This window comes from Halichoerus grypus, chromosome 8 (assembly GCF_964656455.1).
Source record: "Halichoerus grypus chromosome 8, mHalGry1.hap1.1, whole genome shotgun sequence".
Taxonomy (NCBI): domain Eukaryota; kingdom Metazoa; phylum Chordata; class Mammalia; order Carnivora; family Phocidae; genus Halichoerus; species Halichoerus grypus.
Window position 1 is genome coordinate 2,791,179 of NC_135719.1, and position 18,554 is coordinate 2,809,732.

The 18,554-nt window shown below is 43.9% G+C and overlaps 1 long non-coding RNA gene across 1 annotated transcript; it reads right to left on the bottom strand.

Annotated features, from left to right (window-relative positions):
* Positions 1-780: 780 nt before the first annotated feature.
* LOC118518380 (uncharacterized) lies at positions 781-18,293 on the bottom strand. Its single transcript, XR_013450241.1, has 3 exons — positions 17,789-18,293; positions 8,686-9,088; positions 781-1,100 (listed from the first exon to the last, which is right to left on the bottom strand). It is a non-coding gene; the product is annotated as an uncharacterized LOC118518380 (long non-coding RNA).
* Positions 18,294-18,554: the final 261 nt, after the last annotated feature.

Below are 18,554 nucleotides of genomic sequence, written 5' to 3' on the forward strand. Positions count from 1 at the left end.
GATTTGGAGCCAAAGAGGTTGGCAACGAGGAAACTCCAAAAGGCACAGACAGAAAGCTCCAAGAAAGCCTTTTCTCTCTTGACAAAGAATCGAGGAAGTGGCAACTTAGAAAAACAGAAATCTTTTAGACAGCAACCTTTCTCCTCCAGCCAAATACCACAGAAAAATCGGTGCCCCTCCCCACAAGGTTGTAACAAGGCATCCCAACACACACACAGACTTGTACACACTTACACACACACACACACACCCCAGATGGTGTCAGAGACGGCCAAATGAGGAGCCGTAAACCGTCACTGATGACTGGTCGTGCACTCCAACTCTACTGTGTCAGAGGGGACCAGGTGGGGACCCAAAACTGCCATGCTCGTCTGACAGTAAGGAGGAGCCCTCCACAAGCACGGGGTGTCATCAGAGGTAGTGGGGGACCCCGAACCCCTTCCTTCACCTGACTGTAGCAAGAAGTACCCCCATCCCTGTCAGAATGGTGTTGAGAAAAGACAACCGAAGCAGAATTAAATAAGACCCGAAGCCTTGGACCATGGTTATACAAAAATGTCCAGGCCTCCATCACAAGTCATTTGTCATACCTACACCCAGGAATATCTCCACGTGAATTTAAGAAAAGCAAAAACAAAAACAGACAATTGAGACGTGCCAACTCTGACATGAAAGAGATTTTAGGATTATCTGACAGAGTATATTTTTTATTATTTTTAAAAATTTTTTTTAAAGATTTTATTCATTTATTTGACACACAATGTCACAATGCTTGAACACAAGCAGGGGGAGCTCAGGCAGAGGGAGAAGCAGTCCCCCCACTGAGTAGGGATCACGATGCGGAACTCAATCCCAGGACCCCGGGATCATGACCTAAGCCAAAGGCAGATGCTTAATTGACTGAGCCACCCAGGCGCCCCCTGACAGAGACTTTAAAGAATGCTTCGATGAGTAGGAACACACTTGAAACAGATGAAAAATAGAAAATGGCAGCAAAGAAACGGAAAGTCCCAGCAGAAGACATCTCGCCAGCCAGAGCAGGTCACGTGGTGATCCTTGGCACGAGGGTGGCTGAGAAGACACTTGAGCTCCACAGCATCCTGCACAGAGGGCAGGGAGGGAAAACAGGGTTTGTGAGTGGTTGGGAACAAGCGATCTATAGTGTCTTCTAGAAACTTCTTGCATAATATGTTTGCAGCCTACTGCTTTACTCACCAGAGTTAGCTTTTTCTACGCATCCTTGGCCCTTTCCTTTTGGTGCCTGTTGTGTTCGAGCATGTGGCCCTAATCCCTTGTGAGGACGACAATAAGTAAATGAATGATTCCTTCAAGACTGAGTGGTGATTGATGATTATCGATAAGTGGTGTCTGGAGAGAAAGACCTTGAAGGTTGGAAGACTTTTACTTGCACACTGGTTTTAATTATTGATTTTAAGTGAGCTGTAAACAGGTTAATATTTCAGGGGAAATATTAAAAAGGTTTTTTGAAATCACCATAACATGCTATGTGTTTTCCATGACAGTAGATGCCATAACAAACCTCCTTTTTCCAAAGTGACTTTGAAACACACGCACTCACACAAGTTAATGTTTCCCCGACTGAATCCTTTTGCCTGGAATGACGTCACAAGCCAACGTGGATGGAGAAGGAAGGACCACCGAGGCAGAGGTCAGAAGCTTCCCACTGTGGGAGATATACACGATGGCAGCTCATTAAAACAAAACAAATGGGGTGCGTGGGTGGCTCAGTCATTAAGCGTCTGCCTTCAGCTCAGGTCATGATCCCCGGGCCCTGGGATCGAGCCCCACATTGGGCTCCCTGCTCAGCGGGAAGCCTGCTTCTCCCTCTGGTCGTGCTCTCTTTCTCTTTCTCTATCTCTCTCTCTGTCTCTCAAATGAATAAATAAAAATCTTTAAAACAAAACAAACAAAAAGGTGCTCTGCATGACTAATAGTTAACCAAAGGAGTGGGGGCAGGGTGGCGAATGAGAATACAGCTGAATATTTCTAAGAACAGAAGGTGCCCCATGGTTCGAGGCTAAAGCCCCAGTTACATGGTGTGACATTCTGTTCCAGGAGCAGAGTGAGGTGGGGCTTAGTGCAAGAAGGCTGCTCATTAAAAAAAAAAAAAAATCTAAAATAATAAAGGATGCAGTGAAAATAGTTCACTGATGACATATCTTATTAGGTTCTGTGTTAATGTGTCTTCAAAAGTTTTATTCCAAGCAAGATGCATTTCTAATATATGTTGCTTGTAATGCATGAGGTGGGGCAGACAGGTGCTGCAGAGGGAAATGTCCATAAAGGAGGGAAATCAGGCAAGAGTTTTTCTGTGGAAAAGAAAAGAAAACTAGAAAGACAGGTAGTGGAGAGAGACTTCTAGAAGGGGAAGTAACAGGGCTGGATGCTGGTGAACAGGCTCCAAGTCCAGGGGCATTCCCGCCTGCCTCTGGTCTTCTAGAATCTGGCCGTACCAGGCAGGTGGGAAAGGCCAGAGCAACCAGTCTGTTCCCTGCTTGGATGGTAATGCTGAGAGCCAAGGAGAGCTGGAGGCCTGCGTGCGAGTCCCGGAAACAGCCTCCAGCACCAGAAGAATAGTCTAAGGACTCTCGTCTGAATGAATAGGTTCCAACTGTCTTCTTTCAAGTAATGCCCCGGAGAAAACACCTAAGCAGGCTTGTGTGGGTCAGGTTCCCACCTGCTCCCTAGGACTCCTGCTTTTGCAATCCCACTATGGCTAAGAGAAACTGGAGGAGTGTTGGCCAAAGATGGGGCCATTGATGCCAACAGGTGTCTGGTACTCCAGCAGAAGTCTCAGACGGGTGGGCCAGTTCTGGGAAAGCTAAAATCCCAAAGTGTTTATTAGTCAGCGGGGTTAGAAATGAAGAGTAGAGGGAGCAGGGACTGATCCCCCTCAGGGACAGGGGGAAGCAGGTGCTGTGCTGTGAGCTTTCTGGGCGCCCCTGTCTCCTATCCTTAGAACAACCCAGTGAGCAGAGTACTAACATTTACCCCTTTTACAGATGAGGAAAGTGAGCTTCAATGCAGTCAAGGGATTTCCCTAAGACCACACAAGAGTAAAGAAAGGAAGAAGGGGGAAGCCAGAGAACTAGCTCTCCTGCCCGAGTCCTGGAGTTCACAAGTCCAAGAGCAAACGCGCAAACCCAAGTGTACATTCACCCCCACAGTCTCCTTATCTACCCCTCAGGCTGCCCAGAACCACTGTTTCTAGGTAGGATTTCTTCTCTGAGAACAGAAGCGCTTCTGCTGCTAAATGCACAACAAACAAAACTTTGTTCAAACCTCTGATGTAGGTAAACAGACCAGAGATTTCCAGATTCTAGCCCGTGAAGACATAGGAGGCATCGCTGAAAGAGTCAACAGTGTATGGCTGAAATGTATGGGCAGAAGCACTTCTCGGACAATAAATACAGTAACAGAAAATGGTTCCAGCAAGCATTTAGTGCCATCACAGCAGAAGAAAAAAATATGTAATTGGTTAAACATCCATGTTAATTCCTTACAGTTTGGTCATTGCTGCTGTGTCACTGGGCAGTTCAGCTTCCGGTCCTGAGCTTGGTAACGCATTGTATCATTTAAAGTCAAAACTTTTAAAGACAGAGCCAAAATTAGAGTTAGTTTTAATAAAAAGCCTGGAAATTATTACATGTCATCTTGATGCTTTAAACTATATATTAATGTTTTAGTTCTTATATCAATTATTGGTATGAAATGTTATTTTATTTGGCACTTTTCTTCAACTCAGTGCACCCAAACTATATTCTTTAGTCCTCGCATTAATTGAAAATATCCCACCATATCTGATTCTAGGTGCAGGAGCTCTACTCTCTTAACAATGACAGTATTCAATTTAAAAGTCTCTACTGTATTATTGCATAGGCTGTAATTTGTGCCCGAAAGCTTTTGTTAATATTTCTACAAACTGTGATTCTTTTATGTGGGTTTCATCATACCATAGATCTCTAAAAGCTGAAGTATGTGTCCTCGTCTCCCTCCCTTTACTAAACAATTCAGCTTTCAGAGTTAGTGTTTCTCACTTCGTGTGACACAGAGTGGTCCACACACAGCCTCAGGGGGAAGAGGCATGGGGAACCATAGGTCCATGACCCTTGCATTTTCCTTCTGGAGTCTCTGTGACAATTACTAAATATATGATGCAGAAGAGGACACATGACTGAGGACCAGGGACCCAGGCCTGAGAAAACCATCCCCATGGCTATGCTCCTAGGGCCTCAGTCACTTCCTCTGTGAAATGGGGATAATGATTCTCAACTACATGATTAAGAAAAATGTTAAAACATGTTCGGCAGGATTCTTCACAGGTGACAAGGCAATGTGACATGCTTGTTCTTATACAAAAGGTTGGATAATCCTCTGCGGTTGAGAGGAGAGGTAGCTAAGAACATAGGTTCACACTCTGCCTCTGCTGTTAACAGCATCGTGACTTTGGGCAAGTTACTTAGCTGTTTTGAACCTCTACTTCTGCATCTCTGAAATGAAGATTATAATAATGTACACAATTTGTTAGAGGACTAGGTGGATAAAGACTAGAAAGGACGTCCAGGAGCACATGGTGCAGGCTAAGTGCTCAACTGAAGGTCAACTATCACCACCATTGTTTTTATACCTGTTGTGCTCCTAGGGATGAGGTGCTGAGTGGCAGATGCCACGGTGGCCTCACTGGATTTCCATCCCACCCCACTCCTCGTAGGTCTCCTGAGTCAAAGTCTGAAAGCTAAAACCACCTCCCAGACTCTGTTAGGCTAGAGGCCTACATGGTTTTGGCCACACCATCCAGATGAATTTACAAGTGGGGAAAGAGGCAAGGTTCAAGGTGCTCATTTTCCCAGAGCCAAGTTAAGCAGAAGAGTGTCATTCCAGAGCAGGAAGCTGTGGTGGAAACTTCTAGACTGGGCAGCTTCCTGACCAGGTAGAGGAGGACTCTCCCTTGTTGGCTCTGTTCAGTGGTGTGGTTTTTGGAGATGTTCCAAGAAGCTCAAGTCTCTTCCATTCTCCCCCTGATGTTGTGAACTGATGTTATGAACTATATCTTGTTTTTCTAGACCAAGTGGAGAAGATTCTGTTGTCTGCAACTGAGAGGCTCATCAATGTGGAGGGTCCAAGGCACATGCCCTAAGTCATAAGCATAAACCATAGAACACCAGGTTTACAACTCCAGTGTTAGTGCTCATTCCACCATGTCACAGGAAGAGGAAGGAAAATCAGCCAACTTCATCTAAATTCCTTGATTAAGTCTATAAAACATGATTATATCTCTAAAATCTGGGAACTGTACTAGGTCCTCGGAAGGAGTCTGAGTTCATTTGTAACTGAAGGAGTTGTCCTTAAGGAACTTGTAATCAGCGGAAGAGACCAAACGAAAGCAAATAATATGTGATGTAAGTGTTTTCGTAAAAACAAATATTGTACAGCAGCAACAGGACGGAGAAAGCAACTATCTCCGGAAGCAACAGTGTGAGTTTCTCAGGCAAGGAGGCCAGAGTGGGTGGCTGAAGACGCAGTAATTGTAGGCAAGGGAACAGCATTTGCAGGGGCACAAAGGGCACGCCCATTCATGGCATTTTCAGGATTGTTTTAATATTCAGATAAAAACAAATATGACTTTATTTCAAAATTGAGCTCCTTTAGAATCATTTTGCTCCATAGCTGTTTTGAACCCTCTTGGTTGAGGTATTTATTCCAGGGGACTCAAACAATTAACATAGAAACCCTAGGCTATGAATTAGCCAAATAAATGTATACGGCTTTGAAGTGCTTAGGCTTATTTAATCACATTAATATGACTGTTGTTCCCTTTGAACACCAGAGGCCATTGTGAGCCCTACTTGTGAAGAGATTATATTCAGCCCATGAGTATTCCTGAGTTCTCACAATGTGCCATGTGCTGTGCTGGACCAGGAACACAAGATCTTTGCACCGGACAGACAGACATCCTGAGATGGATGGGGAAGGAGCATTTTAAGTTTTCTTAAAATATCCATTAACCATTAATAGGAAGAAAACATGATTAACTTCCTTTCCACATTCCTTTGCTTGTGCCCAGGACTTTGGACAGCTATTATTCCAAATAACCCTAATATAACCCTCTTATCATCCCCAGCTCCTGGGGTAAACATTTCAACGGCTAACAGGCTGCTCATCCTTCCTTGTCTACTGTCTTCTCTACTTGCCCCCAACTCTTAAGCATCTCTCAAAAGTTTCCTTCGGTTTCCCTGCCCTACTGTTTACACCCATCTCTTACTTAAGATCTCAGAGAATCCCACAGCTTGTTGTGGTGGAAATAATAAAGAAATGGGAGTCGGGAGTTCTGGACCTGATACCCCCTCTCTGGGACCCACGCCCCCAAGTGGAGATGACCTGCTATATCCCTCCAGTGCCAACAACTTGAATGCTTGTGCCTTTTCAGGCCAAGGAAGTTTCTCTTAGATGCAGATATGATTATGTTTGTTGAAGATAATTGAGATGGAGCATGAGAGATAGAACATTTGTTTCTTAAACTTGTTTATAACCAAGTAAGATTGGAGTTTCTCTACCCTTGGTCTAAGGAATTTAAGGGGAAAGTGGAAAAAAACAGACAAATTCTGAAAATTTTCACTACGGTAGCATCTGGTGGTCAACTAGATGGAATAAATTATATGTGCAACTACTATAGAATAAATAACAAAAAAATTTTGATAACTATTAGTAACGAAACATAAATGTAATTTTATAATTTGGCCAGCTGGCTTTTACAGGCTTCTGTCATTATCTTGAGAAGTAGAACATTTTTCAGATCTAAAGCTGAAAAACACAGGCTGATATTAAATTACATGTACAATCTGGACATCATGATTTCCAGGGAATGATGAGGACAGGGAAGTGGTCAGAATATCTGGTTCTGCTTCTGGTTCTGGTTCCTGATGCTTTCCTACTCAGTGAATAATTTCAGGTAAGCCACCCAAAGACTTTAAATTCATGCCAACCCTAATAACAGGGCCTTCGTGGGGATCAGCAGAGACCATGAGAATGAGAGCATACTGTAAGCTGTAAAGCTCTGTACTTCCTTGGGAATTTCCTATTGTCCAACGATCCTGAGCCTGCATGTTTTCTCATGTACTTAAAAGGAACCTTAACACATGACTTCCCATTGTTCCAGATATCGAGCTAAGTGCTTTAAATACATTTTAATTCTTACAACAACCCTCCTATTACCCATCTTACAGGTGAGGAAACAGAGATTCAGAGAGACAAAGTAACTTGTCCAGGTTCCCACTAGTCAGTAAAAGCAGAGCCAAGACTCCAACCCAGACCTAGCTGACTGTAGAACAACTAGAAGTTGTTTGGTCTATGAAGCTACCTTCGTAGGATATTCAACAGTAGCAGAGGCTTCTTTATCAGAATAAAACATGAGGATTCTTGATCGATTTCCAAGCAGTAAAGAAGGAAAGAGCTATTATTTATCTACAAGTGGTCCAGCTTTCTGGCATCTTCCCAGACTGCACGTTCCCATCATCTTCTCAACTTGTACAGAAAGTCACCGTTATTTCCACTTGGGCTCAGGTATCGTGGGTGCTACTCTTGCTGGGTATCACAGGGAGACTGCAATATTATGGCCTCTTAAGAATGCTCTCCCCATTCCCATGCCTGGTCTGTCATACTGGTTTGGGATCTTCAGATCCCTAGGTTGTTCCCACGTGAGACATCTCCCACAAGCACAGACTTGGCAGAGTGGTACGTAGTTGGTAAGTAGGTGGAGAGAGCCAAGAATGGTCAGACTGAATAAAGAGAAACCAGGGAAAGCCAAGGGCTAACATAACCAGGCTTCCTCCCTAACAAGTATGTCCCCAGCCTGTCCCCATATCCCAGGTCCTAGAGAGGATGAAAATTATACTCCATACCAGTCTCTGCTCTCAGGGGGTTTACCCTCAATTACTAGAGGTAAGACAGATATGTGATTGCTCTTTAAATAATGCAGCAGATTTCTGGGTAGGTAATATATCTCATTTCTATAGAAGTGAATACATGGTTTTAAAGGTGTGGTAAACAGAAGATGAAATTTGCTTTATAAACTGATAAACAGCAGCTTGCATGGGCAAGGAAGTTGGTCTGACACACATATTTATGCTTGGTTCAAAATCCAGGGCAAGGATTTACAGCTGCTCTTACAGATCCGAGCGTGGTGTAAGTCCAGCACCACGTCCCATTCACACCACAGAAAGCAGGCAGCTGTAGCCAGGGGGAAATCCAGCCTTCATAACTTTCAGTGTTGCTAATTCTTTCCCAGAATGCTAGGAGTCTTTACAGGATTGAGTGGAGAGAAAAGAAAAAAGAAATCCTATTTCCAGAATCATAGTGTCCTTCCCTGTTGGAATGTTTGTAGGGAATATGATAGAATGCCTACCGGAGACTCCCATTGGACAGATGAGTAAACTGAGGCTGTGGGAGAACAGATGGCTAGTCAAAGTCACACAGCTAAAGGTGAAGGCTAGAACATTTTGATTTCAAGTGGCCTGAAAGCAGTTTCTGTCAAATGGAAGAGAGAGAGAAAGGAAGGAAAGAGGAAGAACGAAGAGAGGAAAGAAGTAAAGGAGGGAAGGAGGGAGGGAGGGAGGAAGGGAGGGAGGGAGGAGAGAGAAAAGAGAGAGAGTTCATATTTGGTCTTACCATTTTAATGATCAGCAGCAGCAGGAGAGCTAAGCCAGCCAGGAGAGCCTCCTAACCATGAAAGCGCACTTGGAAGTTGGCGTGAGCAAAGAAGACAGTCACAGTGTTAAGCCACTGAGATCTGAGGCTCTTCCTGCCACTGAGATTCCATCACTGAAGGTGGGGTTGGCTGAGCAGGCAGTGGAGAAAGGACGCACGTGATGGGTCAGGAGGCTGGATTTCCATGTTACACGGAGGCAAAGCGTTCAGAAAGCCTGTCTCCTGCCCCCTGAAAAGGCAGACCAGGTGCGTCCTGATCCCACAGAAGAGGATGGAAGACAGAGCAGGAGCGGTCTGTGTCGGCTGTTCCTTGCTGGCTTTGACAAGGTCTTACAGGAAAGAGCTACACTCAGGAATGATGTGGCTGGTTTTTAGGCACAAATGAAGGAGAACAGAAAGATGCCAGGCATTTGCAACAGTGAGCAGTGAAAAAGCCAAAGCCTTCTAGACCCCGCACAGCACAAGATGGGGACTGGAAAAGGCTTTGGGTGGCAAAAAACAAAAAACAGTGAAAGGTCTCAGGGGACTCGAGTGGCCCCAGGCACCGGTGGCACTAAGGGCGTGGCCTTCTCGAGTGTGGCTTTCCACAGAAGGGAGGTAGCTGCCTGACGCAGAGTGTGCAGGGTGGGGAGCAAGGAAACCAAGACGGAAATTGGGGGGGGGGTTGCTAGCACATAGCACTGAATGAAAATAAAGAAATCAGAAGTCTTCCAAGTTCTAAAGGGAATTATAAATTGCTAAAGAAACTCCATTAAAAAAAAAAGAGTTCTGACTGTTCACCATAATGCTTGTGCTTGGCGGGGGGCAGGGGGGTGGTGAGGGCAGCGGAAGCTGTGTAGCTCCCAAAGAAGGCGTTCGCCTGCACACTCGCCCCCCGTATGGTCAAGGAAAAGTCTTCCGGGGATGCAGCCAGGGCCCAGGGATGGCAAGGCTCTAGCAGCCTTTCCCAACTGGGTCCCCCTCCAGGACAGAATTAAGCCCAGAAGCCCCAAGGCAGACCTTGTGAGCACTGAATTAACTCCTTCCCCACGAATGTAGAATAGTTCTAGCTACTTACCAACCTTGGGAGAATAGGAGTAGCCACTCAAATCATTTTCTTTTTTTTTTTTTTTTTTCTTTTTTTTTTTTATTTAATTTTTTATTGTTATGTTAATCCCCATACATTACATCATTAGTTTTAGATATAGTGTTCCATGATTCATTGTTTGTGCATAACACCCAGTGCTCCATGCAGAACGTGCCCTCCTCAATACCCATCACCAGGCTAACCCATCCTCCCAACCCCCTCCCCTCTAGAACCCCCAGTTTGTTTTTCAGAGTCCATCGTCTCTCATGGTTCTTCTCCCCCTCCGATTTCCCCCCCTTCATTCTTCCCCTCCTGCTACATTCTTCTTCTTCTTTTTTTCTTTCTTAACATATATTGCATTATTTGTTTCAGAGGTACAGATCTGAGATTCAACAGTCCTGCACAATTCACAGCGCTTACCAGAACACATACCCTCCCCAGTGTCCATCACCCAGTCACCCCATCCCTCCCACCCCACCCCCCACTCCAGCAACCCTCAGTTTGTTTCCTGAGATTAAGAATTCCTCATATCAGTGAGGTCATATGATACATGTCTTTCTCTGTTTGACTTATTTCGCTCAGCATAATACCCTCCAGTTCCATCCACGTCGTTGCAAATGGCAAGATCTTATTCCTTTTGATGGCTGCATAATATTCCATTGCATATATATACCACATCTTCTTTATCCATTCATCTGTTGATGGACATCTTGGCTCTTTCCACAGTTTGGCTATTGTGGACATTGCTGCTATAAACATCGGGGTGCACGTAGCCTTTCGGGTCCCTACTTTTGTATCTTTGGGGTAAATACCCAGTAGTGCAATTGCTGGATCATATGGTAGCTCTATTTTCAACTTTTTGAGGAACCTCCATACTGTTTTCCAGAGTGGCTGCACCAGCTTGCATTCCCACCAACAGTGTAGGAGGGTTCCCCTTTCTCCGCATCCCCGCCAACATCTGTCATTTCCTGACTTGTTAATTTTAGCCATTCTGACTGGTGTGAGGTGGTATCTCATTGAGGTTTTGATTTGGATTTCCCTGATGCCGAGCGATATTGAACACTTTTTCATGTGTCTGTTGGCCATTTGGATGTCTTCTTTGGAGAAATGTCTGTTCATGTCTTCTGCCCATTTCTTGATTGGATTCTTTGTTCTTTTGGTGTTGAGTTTGATGAGTTCTTTATAGATTTTGGATACTAGCCCTTTATCTGATATGTCATTTGCAAATATCTTCTCCCATTCTGTCAGTTGTCTTTTGGTTTTGTTGACTGTTTCCTTTGCTTTGCAAAAGCTTTTTATCTTGATGAAGTCCCAATAGTTCATTTTTGCCCTTGCTTCCCTTGCCTTTGGCGATGTTTCTAGGAAGAAGTTGCTGCGGCTGAGGTCGAAGAGGTTGCTGCCTGTGTTCTCCTTTAGGATTTTGATGGACTCCTGTCTCACATTGAGGTCTTTCAACCATTTGGAGTCTATTTTTGTGTGTGGTGTAAGGAAATGGTCCAGTTTCATTCTTCTGCATGTGGCTGTCCAATTTTCCCAACACCATTTGTTGAAGAGACTGTCTTTTTTCCATTGGACATTCTTTCCTGCTTTGTCGAAGATTAGTTGACCATAGAGTTGAGGGTCCATTTCTGGGCTCTCTATTCTGTTCCATTGATCTATGTGTCTGTTTTTGTGCCAGTACCATACTGTCTTGATGATGACAGCTTTGTAGTAGAGCTGGAAGTCTGGAATTGTGATGCCGCCAGCTTTGCTTTTCTTTTTCAACATTCCTCTGGCTATGCGGGGTCTTTTCTGGTTCCATACAAATTTTAGGATTATTTGTTCCATTTCTTTGAAGAAAGTGGATGGTATTTTGATGGGGATTGCATTGAATGTGTAGATTGCTCTAGGTAGGATTGACATCTTCACAATATTTGTTCTTCCAATCCATGAGCATGGAACGTTTTTCCATTTCTTTGTGTCTTCCTCAATTTCTTTCATGAGTATTTTATAGTTTTCTGAGTACAGATCCTTTGCCTCTTTGGTTAGATTTATTCCTAGGTATCTTATGGTTTTGGGTGCAATTGTAAATGGGATCGACTCCTTAATTTCTCTTTCTTCTGACTTGTTGTTGGTGTATAGGAATGCCACTGACTTCTGTGCATTGATTTTATATCCTGCCACTTGACTGAATTCCTGTATGAGTTCTAGCAGTTTTGGGGTGGAGTCTTTGGGGTTTTCCACATAAAGTATCATATCATCTGCAAAGAGTGAGAGTTTGACTTCTTCTTTGCCAATTTGGATGCCTTTGATTTCTTTTTGTTGTCTGATTGCTGTGGCTAGGACTTCCAATACTATGTTGAATAGCAGTGGTGATAGTGGACATCCCTGCCGCGTTCCTGACCTTAGGGGGAAAGCTCTCAGTTTTTCCCCATTGAGAATGATATTCGCTGTAGGTTTTTCATAGATGGCTTTTATGATATTGAGGTATGTACCCTCTATCCCTATACTCTGAAGAGTTTTGATCAAGAAAGGATGCTGTACTTTGTCAAATGCTTTTTCTGCATCTATTGAGAGGATCATGTGATTCTTGTTTTTTCTTTTGTTAATGTATTGTATCACGTTGATTGATTTGCGGATGTTGAACCAACCTTGCAGCCCAGGGATAAATCCGACTTGGTCGTGGTGAATAATCCTTTTAATGTACTGTTGGATCCTATTGGCTAGTATTTTGGTGAGAATTTTTGCATCCATGTTCATCAGGGATATTGGTCTGTAATTCTCCTTTTTAATGGGGTCTTTGTCTGGTTTTGGGATCAAGGTAATGCTGGCCTCATAAAATGAGTTTGGAAGTTTTCCTTCCATTTCTATTTTTTGGAACAGTTTCAGAAGGATAGGTATTAATTCTTCTTGAAATGTTTGGTAGAATTCCCCTGGGAAGCCATCTGGCCCTGGGCTTTTGTGTTTTGGGAGATTTTTGATGACTGCTTCTATTTCCTTAGTGGTTATAGGTCTGTTCAGGTGTTCTATTTCTTCCTGGTTCAGTTTTGGTAGTTGATACATCTCTAGGAATGCATCCATTACTTCCAGGTTATCTAATTTGTTGGCATAGAGTTGCTCATAATATGTTCTTATAATTGTTTGTATTTCTTTGGTGTTGGTTGTGATTTCTCCTCTTTCATTCATGATTTTGTTGATTTGGGTCATTTCTCTTTTCTTTTTGATAAGTCTGGCCAGGGGCTTATCAATCTTGTTAATTCTTTCAAAGAACCAGCTCCTAGTTTCGTTGATCTGTTCTACTGTTCTTTTGGTTTCTATTTCATTGATTTCTGCTCTGATCTTTATTATTTCTCTTCTCCTGCTGGGTTTAGGCTTTATTTGCTGTTCTTTCTCCAGCTCCTTTAGGTGTAGGGTTAGGTTGTGTACTTGAGACCTTTCTTGTTTCTTGAGAAAGGCTTGTATTGCTATATACTTTCCTCTTAGGACTGCCTTTGCTGTATCCCAAAGATTTTGAATAGTTGTGTTTTCATTTTCATTGGTTTCCATGAATTTTTTTAATTCTTCTTTAATTTCCTGGTTGACCCATTCATTCTTCAGTAGGATGCTCTTTAGCCTCCATGTATTTGAGTTCTTTCTGACTTTCCTCTTGTGATTGAGTTCTAGTTTCAAAGCATTGTGGTCTGAAAATAGGCAGGGGATGATCCCAATCTTCTGGTACCGGTTGAGTCCTGATTTATGACCTAGGATGTGATCTATTCTGGAGAATGTTCCATGGGCACTAGAGAAGAATGTGTATTCCGTTGCTTTGGGATGGAATGTTCTGAATATGTCTGTGAAGTCCATTTGGTCCAGTGTGTCATTTAAAGTCTTTATTTCCTTGTTGATCTTTTGCTTAGACGATCTGTCCATTTCAGTGAGGGGGGTGTTAAAGTCCCCCACTATTATTGTATTGTTGTCGATGTGTTTCTTTGCTTTTGTTATTAATTGCCTTATATAATTGGCTGCTCCCATGTTAGGGGCATAGATATTTACAATTGTTAGATCTTCTTGTTGGATAGACCCTTTAAGTAGGATATAGTGTCCTTCCTCATCTCTTATTACAGTCTTTGGTTTAAAATCTAATTTGTCTGATATAAGGATTGCCACCCCAGCTTTCTTTTGTTGTCCATTAGCATGGTAAATGGTTTTCCACCCCCTCACTTTCAATCTGGGGGTGTCTTTGGGTCTAAAATGAGTCTCTTGCAGACAGCATATCGATGGGTCTTGTTTTTTAATCCAATCTGATAGCCTGTGTCTTTTGATTGGGGCATTTAGCCCATTTACATTCAGGGTAACTATTGAAAGATAGGAGTTCAGTGCCATTGTATTGCCTGTAAAGTGAGTGTTACTGTATATTGTTTGTGTTCCTTTCTGGTCTATGTTGCTTTTAGGCTCTCTCTTTGCTTAGAGGACCCCTTTCAATATTTGTTGTAGGGCTGGTTTCGTGTTTGCAAATTCCTTTAGTTTTTGTTTGTCCTGGAAGCTTTTTATCTCTCCTTCAATTTTCAATGACAGCCTAGCTGGATATAGTATTCTTGGCTGCATATTTTTCTCATTTAGTGCTCTGAATATGTCCTGCCAGTCCTTTCTGGCCTGCCAGGTCTCTGTGGATAAGTCTGTTGCCAATCTAATGTTTCTACCATTGTAGGTTACATATCTCTTCTCCCGAGCTGCTTTCAGGATTTTCTCTTTGTCTCTGAGACTCGTAAGTTTTACTATTAGATGTCGGGGTGTTGACCTATTTTTATTGATTTTGAGAGGGGTTCTCTGTGCTTCCTGGATTTTGATGCCTGTTTCCTTCCCCAAATTAGGGAAGTTCTCTGCTATAATTTGCTCCATTATACCTTCTGCCCCTCTCTCTCTTTCTTCTTCTTCTGGGATCCCAATTATTCTAATGTTGTTTCGTCTTATGGTATCATTTATCTCTCGAATTCTGCCCTCGTGATCCAGTAGTTGTTTATCTCTCTTTTTCTCAGCTTCTTTATTTTCCATCATTTGGTCTTCTATCTCGCTGATTCTTTCTTCTGCCTCATTTATCCTAGCAGTTAGCGCCCCCATATTTGATTGCACCTCATTAATAGCCTTTTTGATTTCTACTTGGTTCGATTTTAGTTCTTTTACTTCTCCAGAAAGGGTTTCTCTAATAACTTCCATGTTTTTTTCAAGCCCAGCTAGTATCTTTAAAGTGATGATTCTGAACTCTAGATCTGACATCGTACTAATGTCCGTATTGAGTAGGTCCCTGGCAGTCGGTACTACCTCTTGTTCTTTTTGTTGAGGTGATTTTTTCCGTCTTGTCATTTTGTGCAGAGGAGAATAGATTAATGAGAGAACAAAATGCTAGCAGGGTAACAACGTCCCCAGAAAATATACTCTAAACAAATCAGAAAAGACCTGAAGCAGTGGGAAAAGAAAGGGAAAGAGAGAAAAAAGAAAAGGAAAGAAAAAAAGAAAAAAGATAAAGATAAAGATAAAAACAAACAAAAGCAGAACAAAACAAAACAAAACAAAAACAGAATGTGATCAAATATGATCAGGCTGGATTATAGATCAGTGCCACACACTAGGTTTTGGGTGTATTTTGGTCTGTTAAAAGAAAGTCTCTCTCAAAATTTTAAAGAAAGAAAAACTTATATATGTACAAAAATAAGGGTTGATATGATGAAGGGATGGAATATGACTGTAAAGATGGAAATTATAAAAAATTTTAAAAAAAGGATTTGATAAGTTGTTTGAAAAAAGAAAGAAGAGGATTAAAAAAAAAAGAAAGAAAGAAAGAAAAAAGGGAGAGAATGTGATCAGGCAGGGGAGTAGAAAAAAACCATACACTAGAGATTTAGAGTATATTTTGATCTGTTAGAAGAAACTATCTCAAGATTTTAAGGAGAGAACAACTTATATATATATATGCCCAAAATACGGGTAACTACTATGAAGGGATAGAATATGACTTTAAAAATGAAAAATAAAAATGTTTTTTTTTTAAAAAAGGGATTGATAAGATGTTGGTTGAAAAAGGGAAAAAGAAAAATTCAAAAAAAAAGAAAAAAGGAAAAAAGAAAAAAAGACAGTTAAAAAAAATAATTAACTTTGAAAGACTAAAGAATCATGGTAAAAAAGCCATGAATTCTATGTGCAGTATTCCCCTAGCGCTGGAGTTCTGCCGTTCTCATTGATGGGTAAACTTGGTCTTGGCTGGCTGTTCTCGCTGATCTTCTGGGGGAGGGGCCTGTTGCCGTGGTTCCCAAATGTCTTTGCCGGAGGCAAAATTGCCCCGCCCTTGCCGGTCCGGGCTAAGTAATCTGCTCGGGTTTGCTCTCCGGAGCTTTTGTTCCCTGCAAGCTTTCCGTACAGCTTTGGAGGCGGAGAGTGAAAATGGCGGCCTCCCAGTCTCCGCCCCGGAGGAGCCGAGAACTCAGGGTCCCGCTCCTCAGCGAGCCCCCAGAGAAAAGCAGTCAGTCACTCCCGTCTCCCCGGTCTCCGGCCACACTCCTCGCTCACCCGGCCTGTGACCGCGCCTTTCTATCTGGCACCCGACCCCGGGTGGAGTCTCCAAACCCAGCAGATCCCCGCGGTGCGCTCCCGCACCTCTCCTCCCGGGGGAAGAAGGTGAGTCTCCCCGGATCTGCCGCTTGTTGGGTCCCTGCTGGAGGAGCAGGGCCCGACTGTGCCGCGGATCACGGTTTATAGCAACCCCGAGCTGAGAGCCCGCGCCTGGGCTCCGTCTCTGCAGCCGGCTTCCCTGCTCCGATCCCTGGGAGCTCTGCCGCACTCAGGCACCCCCGGTCTTTCTGTGACCCCAAGGGTCCTGAGACCACACTGTCCCGCGAGGGTTCCACCCCCCACTTCGCCACCAGAGTGACGTCCCTCAGCGGAGCAGACTTTTAAAAGTTCCGGTTTTGTGCTCTGTGGCTCTATCACTTGCCAGAAGCGGCCGACGGAGGCCCCTCCCCCGCCGTCTATCCTCCCGAATATCGCCTCGGATTCACTTCTCCGCACGTCCTACCTTCCAAAAAGTGGTCGCTTTTCTGTTCAGAGAGTTGTTGCTCTTCTTTTCTTTGATCTCCTGTTGAGTTTGTAGGTGTTCAGAATGGTTTGATCCCTATCCAGCTGAATTCCTGAGAGGAGACGAAATCCAGGTCTCCTACTCCTCCGCCATCTTGCTCCGCCCCCCCTCAAATCATTTTCTATATGGCTTTATTCTCTCATGGAACCCCAGCTGAGAAAGGATTCCAGGGAGTTCCTTCTAGAAAACCAAACTGCTGTCTCATTTGGAAACTTTCTCCAAGGCCAAGGCAGGAGGCTTCAGGATTCCACGGCCGAGAGGGACCAGAAGCTGCTATGTGGAAAATGCGCATTCCCTAATCACACCAATGGGTGTGGACATGCACTCAACACTTTCTGGGGGTTAATTTAAAAGGCCTTTAAAAATGCACATCCTTTTTAACCCAGCCTTCCCACTTTTAGAATTGCATCTGCAGGAGATAACTGCAGATTCCTGCAAAGATGTTTACTGAAATTTTCGTCATGGAGTCAATTTCTTACCATGGGGACTTGGATATGCAAGAAATATCAGTATCACTTTATAACTTTCAAATTAAAATGAAGAGAACAGCATCCGCACCCAATCATGCCAGGAAGGTGGGAAATCAATCTTGGCTGTTTGGGGAGATTCCTCTCCCGAGAGACTCCAGTCAAAGGAATCAGGAATCTTCCATTGAGCCCAGTCTTGGTGGAGATGGAGGGTTTCTTTGTCCAAGCTGGCAGAGTCTCTTCTGGTCATGCCCCCTGCTTCCAAGCCTTGCAGGGGGGTGGGGACGCTTGCCAAGGCTGAGAGCCCCCTGCCCAAAGCCAGCCCCCCGGCCACCATTCCCAGTGCCTAGCCAGGCACACATTCTGTGACCCCCCCCCATTTATAAACCCCAGCTCCTCCCCAGACAAAGCCACTTTGCATAATCCCCTCAGTAAAGTGAAACTTACCCAAACAAAAGCATCCTCACGCCCCTGCCGCTAAGGAACTCAGGCTTTTGGTTTCCCTTTAAAAAAGAGGGAGAGCAAAAACCGAAAGCCCAACCCAGGGAGAAGGGGTACAAAGAACCCGCACCCCTTCGTATTCTTCTACGAAGGGGAAACAAAACGCCAAATTGTCTTTGTCAACTACTCTGCACCCGGAGGATAGCAAAGCTATTGGGGAAAAAACTGAGCCATTTGCAACGCGAGGACGTTCCGTTCATTACAGTCTATCCAGTTAAGGGATACCATGCGGGGATGCAAACACGGATATAGAAGCTTGAACTACAGGAAAATGTTATTAAAAAACAGGCTTTTTGGGGGCGCCTGGGTGGCTCAGTCGTTAAGCGTCTGCCTTCGGCTCAGGTCATGGTCCCAGGGTCCTGGGATCGAGCCCCGCATCGGGCTCCCTGCTCAGCGGGAGGCCTGCTTCTCCCTCTCCCACTCCCCCTGCTTGTGTTCCCTCTCTCGCTCTCTCTCTCTCTGTCAAATAAATAAAATCTTTTAAAAAAAAAAAAACACAGGCTTTTTTTAAAGGGGTAGGAAAGTTGAAACCCAGGTGGCACGGAAGTGCTTAAATACTGTCCCCACTTCTATAAACCCAAAGTCGAGGGTACGTGTGTGGACGAAGAGCCACTCTGCGTAAAGCCACGCGCCACGTGCAATAGGCATGTCCCTGTCCTTTCGCTTGCGTGTCTGTCCTGCCGTCCTTATAACCACACGTGGGGTGTGCGTG